This window comes from Arvicola amphibius, chromosome 7 (genome assembly GCF_903992535.2).
Source record: "Arvicola amphibius chromosome 7, mArvAmp1.2, whole genome shotgun sequence".
NCBI lineage: Eukaryota > Metazoa > Chordata > Mammalia > Rodentia > Cricetidae > Arvicola > Arvicola amphibius.
Window position 1 is genome coordinate 102,055,982 of NC_052053.1, and position 9,718 is coordinate 102,065,699.

At 49.9% G+C, this 9,718-nt stretch overlaps 1 protein-coding gene across 8 annotated transcripts in view; it reads right to left on the minus strand.

Annotated features, from left to right (window-relative positions):
• Nucleotides 1-4,016, minus strand: part of Plekhg3 (pleckstrin homology and RhoGEF domain containing G3) — a 45,859-nt gene extending 41,843 nt beyond the window's left edge. For 7 of the 8 annotated variants that reach the window (XM_038335767.2, XM_038335765.2, XM_038335763.2 and 4 more), the window contains exon 1: nucleotides 3,743-4,016. The gene's annotated coding sequence lies outside the window, so the exon portion shown is untranslated. Of the gene's footprint in view, nucleotides 1-3,460; nucleotides 3,519-3,742 lie in introns of those variants that run through there. The other variant, XM_038335762.2, reaches the window with a different exon arrangement.
• Nucleotides 4,017-9,718: the final 5,702 nt, after the last annotated feature.

Consider the following 9,718-nt stretch of genomic DNA (forward strand, 5'->3'; position numbering starts at 1 on the left):
GGCTATGCTAATTTCTGGGCCAACACAATGGCTCAGTGGATAAAGGCATTTTTCACCAATCCCGATGGACTAAGCTTGATCCACAGGACCCTCGTGGTAGAAGGACTCCCATAAGTTGACCTCTACATTTTTAATTCATTGTGGTCCCTGGGGAGCCCTTATCAAAGTCTTTGCAGGGTGCCTCAGAACCTCTATCTTGTCCTGCCATCCTTGCTCACTCTCCTTGCACAGCCTGCTCACAATGTATACCCCTCTCCTTCCACTCCCTAACCTCCCCATTCTTAACCCCCGTATAATATATCTATGCCGTAAAGATGAAGACAGACGGAGAACCTCCAGGACTGAGGCCAAGTGAAGAGACTAGGGACGAAGGTGTGATTCATCAGCTGATTGGATGCAGGGGGAATTCCATAGCGAGGCAGGCCAGGGCTGCCCTAAGCCACCCTATCTATCTGAGGGACAGTGGCCAGCACACATCCAATAGGAGCCTTGCATCCCCAACCGGCTGCTGTCCCGGGTCGCATAAGGGACTAGATTGACTCAAGCTTTCTAGTTACTCTCCTTTTGAATTCATTCCTGTCCATCCCAGCTCTTAAAGTGCAAATGCACAGCTTTTAACCCAGGGTGAGTGCACTGGCAGGAAATATCGCTGCTACCTCAGTCTGTGGAATTCGGCGAGAGAAAGAACCGGCAGCGTAGCTCCACGGGGGCTCTCTGAACACCGCAGACGAGTTATCTCATTGCTGATTCTCACCACGCCACAGGTGGTAGGCGCAATGACTAACTCCGTTTTACAGGTGAGAAGCAGACTCAAAGGAGTTAGTCCACAGATTGCTGCAGGGTTAGGAAGTTGCCAAGCCAAGGTTTAAATCCAGGTCCGTCCAACTGCAAACCCCTGATCTTAAATGTCACATCAGGACGCTGACCTGGGTTTCAAGGGACAGACGTGCGTAGAAAAAATGTCTCCCCTGGCTAAATGACTCCAAAGTCCCTTCCTTAGGGAACAACTGTCTCTCCTGTCTTCCATGACAATTCACACTGACTTTCTCTAAGATGCTTCCAATGACAGACACATCTTGTTTTCTGTCAGCTGCCCCTAGTAGAATCCAGCTCCACCAGGTCAACAATTACTGAAAACCATACTTTGTTCACTGCTGTGTCCCCAATGCCCAGTACTCACACTTAGAAGATGCTAATAATAATGGGTGAATGCATAAAATAGATATAAGACACTCGAGTGTAAGGAGGGAGAGATGAGGAAGGAGAGTGAAGGAGTGTGTACCGAGGAGTGATGGGGGTCCCAGAATGAGCCTGCCAGGTCTGTCAGACCCTGGGGACTCCGGAAGGGTTTTTCCACTGTCAGTCGTAATTCTTAGCTGCCAAACCCCCTGCCCGAAGGCCTCTAGAAACTGGGGGGAGGAAAGTAATGAGTGGGGCGGGCTATAGCTCTTGAACAAAGGCCTGTGGACATGCAGCTGGCCGGAGAGGCGGGACATCGCAGTGGCCTGGGCCAGAGGGACGGCCCGGATGGCTGGGCTGAAGTCAGCCCTGCGTGCAGCTGCAAAAGCAACGCCTCCCATCACCACAGTCCCCTCCACCCCAGCACAAGAGAGAAGACTTCACAATTAACCCTCCAGGGCCTGTCACAGCTTGTAGCACCCTCCCTGTCTGGGGACCAAAGCCTGCATGGGGCTCTCAGGGCGGGGTGGGAGTAGCGAGCAGGCCTCACATCTGGGACCCACACCTTCTCCCCGCCCAGGACTGGTCACCTCGCAGGCCATGGCCTTTGGCCTGTTCTGGTGTAAACACAGTGACCCTGAGATAGCAGTGGAGTTAGTAAGGCCAGTGTTTACTCTGAGACTAAGATACTGCAAGCCAGAGGGTAAGCTCGCACCACCGGCTCCTGATGTCCTGTGTTATGATGCATGAGGCCTATCCAGCAAACACTGACGGGCCCCTTGGCCAGCCACTAGACAGCGTTTCTTTTTTTATAGTAATGTATGGTGTACTTCTCACACGGGCACCTTCTTTTGATCGTCACCACATCCCCTATAAAGAAAAACAGGTACTCCGTATGGAAACTGAGTCAGAAAAGATAAGTGATCTGGGAAGAGAGTGCGATCTGGCCATGGGCGAATTATGTATGCAAAAAGCAGTATCTATCTTCGCTGTAACTCAATAGGGCCAGCATTAAACCTCCTGCAAAAACTCACTGGACTCTCAGTCCAGTGGGGCTCCCACTCTCCTGGCTGGGCCACCGCTCTAAAACAGACAGCCCACCCTTATCAACCCAGACTAAGTGGAGGGATGAGAAAGGCCCCTACTTCATTCCCAATTCCCAGCATCACGTGGATAAGCCTAGCAGGGGAGGGCCAGCAGAGGCAGCAAGCATGTGAAAAGTACCCATACAAATGGGAGATGAGGTCTAAGCCCAGAACCATACAGGAATAATAGTAACAGAGTTGTTGACTTTCTGGTGTTTAGTCCCTAGCTTTTTGTTTTGGTTTTTTTTTTTTTTTTTTTTTGGTTTTTCGAGACAGGGTTTCTCTGTAGCTTTGAAGCCTATCCTGGAACTAGCTCTTGTAGACCAGGCTGGTCTCGAACTCACAGAGATCCGCCTGCCTCTGCCTCCCGAGTGCTGGGATTAAAGGCTTGCGCCACCACCGCCCGGCTTAGTCCCTAGCTTTTTATGCTGAGGTTTCATGACCCAAGATTCCAGTCTAGCAAAGGAGGGATAGAAAGGACCTCTCCGGAAGGCCAGACACAGCAGGAAGCATCTCTCTCTCAGGACTGTCATTATACTCCATGCTAATTATTTCTTGAGCAAGGGCCATGTGACTGGAATGTGTGAAGAGGCACGGCTTGGGAGACTGGGAACCCCAAGAGTAGGGTTCTCCGTAAGGTGCTACTGTGCCAGTCGGATCTGGGGGGCCCTCAGAGAAGCCTAACAGTCCCTACATCTACCAAGAGTTTAGTGAGTGACTGAGATGAATGCTCTTATCCAATCTTCAGCACCACCTCGAAAAGCCGCTTTTTTCTACCCTACAACCATTCCATGGCTCGTTCCAGGTTTTTTTTCCCTTTTGTTTTCAAAAGTAGCTTCAGAGTAAACGCTGCCACCGAAACAGCATCATGAACAACTAACTGAAGCCTTCAAGCCTGGCCCGAACTTCCCAAATCGAAGGTCTGGGAGCAGGGTACAAATACCCAAACCAGTTGGAAGTGTGGGAGGGCTAGGCTGTTAGGAGCAGCCAGAGAGGGGCTCTAGGCTTGCAGGTCCTGGACACTCCGTTTCTGGCACCCACTCTAACCCGCCCAAATAGGCAACTGAGATTCCCAGGAGCAAGCACCGTGTGGCACCAACCCGGAACAGGCTGAGTGCCTACGCACTCCTGGGCTCACGGGACCAGAGGCGAATCCTTCTAGAAGGTCTCACAGTCCCGGGCAAGCATTAACTCACTGGCGCCAGTGCACTCAAGGGGAATGGAGTGGCGGGAACGTCGAGAGCTGCCCGTATTTCAAACTCGGCGAAGCCACCTCGAGCCTATGCTCCTTTGGTTTCCGGGGTGGGGACAGAAAGTGACTCCCCTTTACGACCTTCCCGCGCTCCAACCTCCTCCAAGTGCGTCCGATGAAGCCTGGACCACATCCTCATCCCACAGAAGGCTAGCCTGGGGCACCCCGAAGGGTGCCACCGATTGCGCACGGGCAAAGGGAGAGGGGCAAACCCAGGGACACTCACCGAGCGGTGGCCACCCCGCCGGCTGGCCGGTTCGCGACGCGCAGGGAACGCGGAGCTGCCCAGGTGGCGCCGCAAAGCGGGCGCGAGTTTGAAAGTCGCTCTCGGAAGCTACTGGAGCAGCTGGCCACTCCCGCCCACGGCTGGCCGTCCTGCGGTCCCAGCTTCTTCCCGCTACGAGCACCGAACTTCGAGGGTCCCCGAAACGGGCGCAGTTCCCCAGCACTCGGCAGGAAGTTGCGGCCGAACGGAGCCCAGGCTGCCGCGGGAGGGAGGGATTGAGGGAGGCAGGGAGGGAGGGAGCCAGGGAGGGGCGGGCCAGGAATGTTTCCAGTGGGTGGAGACTGCGCTCGCGGCTGCGATCCTGCAATTGGCGGCTCAGTGGGGGCACCGGGAACCTTCCTGGCGCGACGTGCGAGCTGGGGTTCGGGCTGGAGGCAGCCGTCCGTGTGGCTAATGATTAACGCGCGCGGCCGGCCGTGTGGGTCCCGCTGGACGCTCCCCATCCCCCGTCACCTGGAGCTCCAAGATTCCAAGACGCACGTGGTGGGGTTACCCTAGTGTCAGCAGCCTGACCTCACGCCGAGAGGGCAGCCCACACCTCCAGACTGGGTTCCGACTAGGGAGGACACCTGTTCAGCCCCCTGGACTTTCCCAGGAGAAGCACCTGGCTAGATGAAGGACGTCCTGGTCCTTACTGGAGCAGGTCACCACGGCCACTGAGTCAGAAAGGCACGTCTCGAATTCCTCACCGAAACTAGGTCTCGGCGGCGGCTCTTTACAGCTGTAAAAAATCTTACCTTCTGACGAGAAAGAGATAAGACGCGCATAACTTGGGGCTGGGTGGGGCGCTCAGCAGGACTGTTAGTGAGAAAAGCAGATTGAGGAACCTGAGTGACAGAGGACCCCATTTGGAATGTGATCTGGGTATCAACAAAAGGCATGCGCTGGGAAAATAAGGGAGGTGAAGGTAGCACAAGGACATAGAATACGGGCGAGAAAGGTTTTGAACAAGAACATAGATCTTTTGTGTTTATTGGGTTTTTTTGGAAGGTTGGGTTTGTTTGTTTTTTTGTTGAAGCAGGATCTCAATTATCAAGAAGACTGACGGAGGGAAATTTTTTTTGTTTTGTTGTTGTTGTTTTTCGAAACAGGATTTCTCAGTGTAGCCTTGGCTGACCTGGAACACTTTCTGTGGACCAGATTGGCCTCGAACTCAGAGACCCACCTGTCTCCACCTCCCGCATGCTGGGATTAAAAGCGTGGGCCACCACCCACCAGCCCTGGAGGGTGATCTTGAACGAACTGATTCTCCTGCCTCCACCTCCCGAGTGCTGGGATTACTGGTGTGCACCACCACACCCTAATTACTGTTTTTACTTTTTTATTTGAGATAGGACCACACTTTGTAGCCCAGGCTAGCCCCGAACTGTAGGCTCTCCGCCAGAGTGCTGCAGTTACAGATATGTGTGACTACGCCACGCGAAGCATAAACCTGAAGTTAGGTTTTGTCCCAACACCCACCTTGAAGAGGGGTGGGAGATGAGAGCCCAGGATGAGACCACAGAAGAGGTGGGACTCCCCGGTTAGATGCAGGCACGGGGTCCTTGGAACAGGAATGGGGCTTCTACACCAGCATTTAGAAGGCCAGGTGTAGACAAGTGGGAATCCTAAACCATCCTTTAAAAAACAAGAAAAAGTGCTGCTCCAGGGAAAACACCTAGTGATTTACTGGAGGGGCGGGGCGGGGCAGCGCGAGAGGAAACGGCTTTTAGGTGACTTTGAAACGGGATCCCTGCGGAGGGTAAGGTAAGGTGTAGACCAGCCGGTATCCTTTGCTCCTGACTGCGAAGGCGCTCCTCCTGGCAGGCCCAGAAAATTAGGCCCACGTTACTTAGTCCGCAGGTTAGGCCTGAAGAGGGGCAAGCTAGAAGGCAGCGCAGGTGAGAGCCAAGATTGCCAGAAAGGGACGGGGAGAACGCTGAGGCTCCGAGGACGGAGCAGGCTGGCCTAGATCACGTGGTCAGCCAAAGCCTACTCTGACACAGGAGGAGCGTTTACTGTGTTAGCCTTACTTGGAGAATTTTACAAGAACAATTGTGGTCACAGAAGGAGAAACTGAGGCTTGGTCACACAGCTGGTGGGCGGTAGAGCTGGGAGTCATTAACAGGGAAAACAGCATTTACCCAGCTCTTCCTCCACTTCCTTCTAGATTCCTGTTCTCTCCTGCACTTGAGTCTGACGCCCCACGTTGTTTATAATTGCTTTAATTTATATGCCTGTTTCCTGAAAAGATCGTAATCTCACTTATGTAGGAAGCAGAATTTATGTCGGAAACATTCAATAAGGCTATGCTGAAAGTCGGATGAAACAACCCAGGGTTTATGAGAAACTAGTTTCCTGCCTCCAAACCGGAGCGTCCGTGTCTGGACCAGGCTCTCAGGCAGCGACCCCTCGCAGCTGCAGCTTTAAGCCTCTGCCTTCCCACCCGGCTCCTGCTTCAACAGCCTCACCCTGCTATTAAATCATTTATTATTATAATAACACCTTGAGTCTCAGTAATGCTTTTAATCTAAGGTCTCAAACTGTCTAACAAATACAAATTAATCCGTCTTCACGGGCCCCTCCGCTAGGATGGGAGAATGGAACTGCGCTCTCTAGTTTATGGGTGAGAAAACCAAACAACCTAGAGTCAAGATGACTCACGAGGAACCATGCAGGGATCTCATCCCTTCCCTACCTCCTTCTGAATGAAAACTTCAAATCCCAGAGACAAAGGCTGTTGAGTTTTCACAATAAAGGACATTTCCAAACTGTCATTTCAGCTGCTCTATTGTGGACTTCAGGAAAGGGAGGGGTGTAAACACAGGAGATAGGTCCCCAGGGGCCATATTCCCTGGCTTTGAGAAGGAGCCAAGGCCTGCTGCTGCTGACAGAGAATTCATCCCCAAACATGGAAGAAATCCCTCTTGATAGCCTATTACATTATCCCAGTGGCTTTAGGGTTGCAAGTTGACTTTCAGTAATGTCTCTCGAAGTGTGGTAGAGCCTAGCACGGACAAGACTCTGGGTTTGAAGCCCAGAACCACAGAAAACAAGCAAGAAAAAGTCTAAGTTGCATACAACAAAAGAGGAAAAAAATAAATAAGAAACTCCCAGCACCCAACTTTTATGTATTAAGGGTGAAGATCTAGGGATGCAGCTGATTGCTTGGGCAACATGTATGAGAGGCTGGGACTGGTACTTAAAAAAAAGTCAGGCATGGTAGTCCTGGCAGTCAGGACTACATAGTGACTTCTAGTTCAGACTGTAGAATGAGATGTTATCTTAAAAAAAGGAAGAAGCCAGCGTGGTAGCACACGCCTTTAATCCCAGCACTCTGGAGGCAGAGGCAGGCTGATCTCTGGAGGTCCTGGTCTACAGAGTGTGTATTTCAGGACATCCAGGGCTAAGTAGCAAGACCCAGGGATGAGAGAGAGAAAGAGAGAGAGAGAGAAAGAGAGAGAAAGAGAGAGAGAGAGAGAGAGAGAGAGAGAGAGAGAGAGAGAGAGAGAGAGAGATTATGAAAAGGTAGCTTTAAAAATGGGAGAAACTTTCTGCAAAAATTTATGTTATCTTACTAAGGGACTTCATTGTGATACAAACACACACACACACACACACACACACAAACAACCTACAACTCAAAAACACAACCCATTTTTTAAAAGTGTAAAAGATCTGAATAGACATCTCCCCAGAGAAGCTATATAGATGGCCAACAAACACATGCTAACAACACTAGCCAAGAACATGAAAAAGAAACCAGAGTGAAATACTGCTTTGTCCACTAAGATGCTTGCACGGGACAGTGAGTGTCCGTGAGGACGGGGAGAAGCTGTAACCCTCTCACTCTGCTGGTGCACCCATTTTGCAAACAGTCTGGCCATTCTTCAAAGGTTAAACATAGATTTGCTTTATGACCACAATTCCAGTCCCAGGAATGTACCTAGAGAAACAAGAACGCCTGTCCACACATAACAGTGGACATAAATGTTCAACACAGCATTATCCCTACCAGTAGGAACCCAAAAGGCCCTCAGCTGCTGATGGTAAACACAATGACACAAAGAATACAATAGAATGAAGTTCCAGTTCATGGGTGACCGTGAAAGCCTATTGCTGAGAAACCAATCATAATAGACCAAATATTGTATTGCCCCACTTATAAGAACTGTCCAGCACAGGAAATTGGAGGAAATGAGGAAGAACTACTAACCAGTCCAGGACTATAAATTATTGTGAAAATGGCACTCGTTATTATAACTGTTGAGTTGCAATTTTGTTCGTGTTGGGAATTGCACCCAGGCTAAACATGGGCTCTCTCACTGAGTTACACACTAGCCAGAATTACTACAGATTTTAAACTACAATTTAACCAGATGGGTCAGGCTTGTTTTGGGGGGAGAGCGTGTTTTGTTGTCATAGTTATTGTTTGTTTATGTTGGACACTATGACCCTTTAATACAGTTCCTCATGTTGTGGTGGCCCCCAATCATAAAATTACTTTCATTGCTACTTAATAACTGTAATTTCGCTACTGTTATGAATCATAACGTAAACACCTGTGTTTTCTGATGGTCTTAGGTGACCCCTGAGAAAGGGTTGTTTGACTCCAAAGTGACCGAAACCCACAGGTTGAGAACTGAGGCTTTAGAGTAAAAGAGCTTATAGACCAAATCTTTTTCTATATATAAAAATGGGGCCAGGCAGTGGTGGTACACGCCTTTAATCCCAGCACTTGGGAGGCAGAGGCGGGCGGATCTCTGTGAGTTCGAGGCCAGCCTGGGCTACAAGAGTTAGTTCCAGGACAGGCTCCAAATCTACAGAGAAACCCTGTCTCAAAAAACAAAAAAAGGGGGGGGGGATTTACTAAAATGATTTACAGGTTGTTGTCCAGCTAATCCAATGACGGCTGACTGTGAACAGAAAGTCCAAGAATCTAGTAGTTGCTCAGTCCACAAGGCTGAATGTCTCAGCTGGCTTTCCATCTGTGCTGGAATCCTGAAGACGTGGGCTCTCATGCCAGCAAGCTTGCTAGCAAGTTGAGGGCAAGCAGAGTAGAAGCTTCCTTCTTCCGTGTCCTCATATGGGCTTCTGTCAGAAAGTGTGGCCCAGAGTAGATCTGGATTAAAGACAGGTCTTTTCCCAGCTCAGCAGATCTGGGTTAGGCGTGTCTTCCTCCCTCAAAGGTCTAGATTAGAAGTGGATCTTTCCGGAGCTAGAGAGATGGCTCAGAAATTAAGAGCACTGACTGCTTTTCTGGAGGTCCTGAGTTCAATTCCCAGCAATCACATGGTGGCTCACAACCATCTGTAATGAGATCTGATGCCCTCTTCTGGTGTGCAATAATTTTTTTAAAGTGGATCTTTTCAAAGGCTACACAGAGAAATCCTGTCTCAAAAAATCAGGGGAAAAAAGTGGCTCTTCCTACTTCAAATTAAGCAAACATTCCTCACAGGTATGTCCTCCATTTGGGGTTCTAGTTCCGGATGTAGTCAAGCTGACAACCAAGATTAGTCAGCACAGTCTCCTAGTGAGCAGCTGAGACTGAAGGTTTTCACCCTCACATCCAGCTGGATTGTGTATTTTTAATGGGTAAACTGGGGATGGGAAAGATGGTTCAGGGATTAAAAGCACAGGCTGCTCTTCCGGAGAATCCAGGTTTGAGTCCCAGTACCGGCATGGCAGCTCACAATCAGATGTAACTCCAGCTCCAGGGGATCTGATGCCCTCTTCTGGCCTCCACAGACACCAGGCATGCGTGTGCTGCCGAGCATTCAAGCAAGCAAAACACCATACATATAAAATAAATTGACTGATTTTTTTTTTTTTTTTCGAGACAGGGTTTCTCTGAAATTGACTGATTTTTTTAAATTGCCATCAGGGTATTTTTTTTTTTTAATGAAATGGGTAAAATTTTATGACATATGAGTTTGA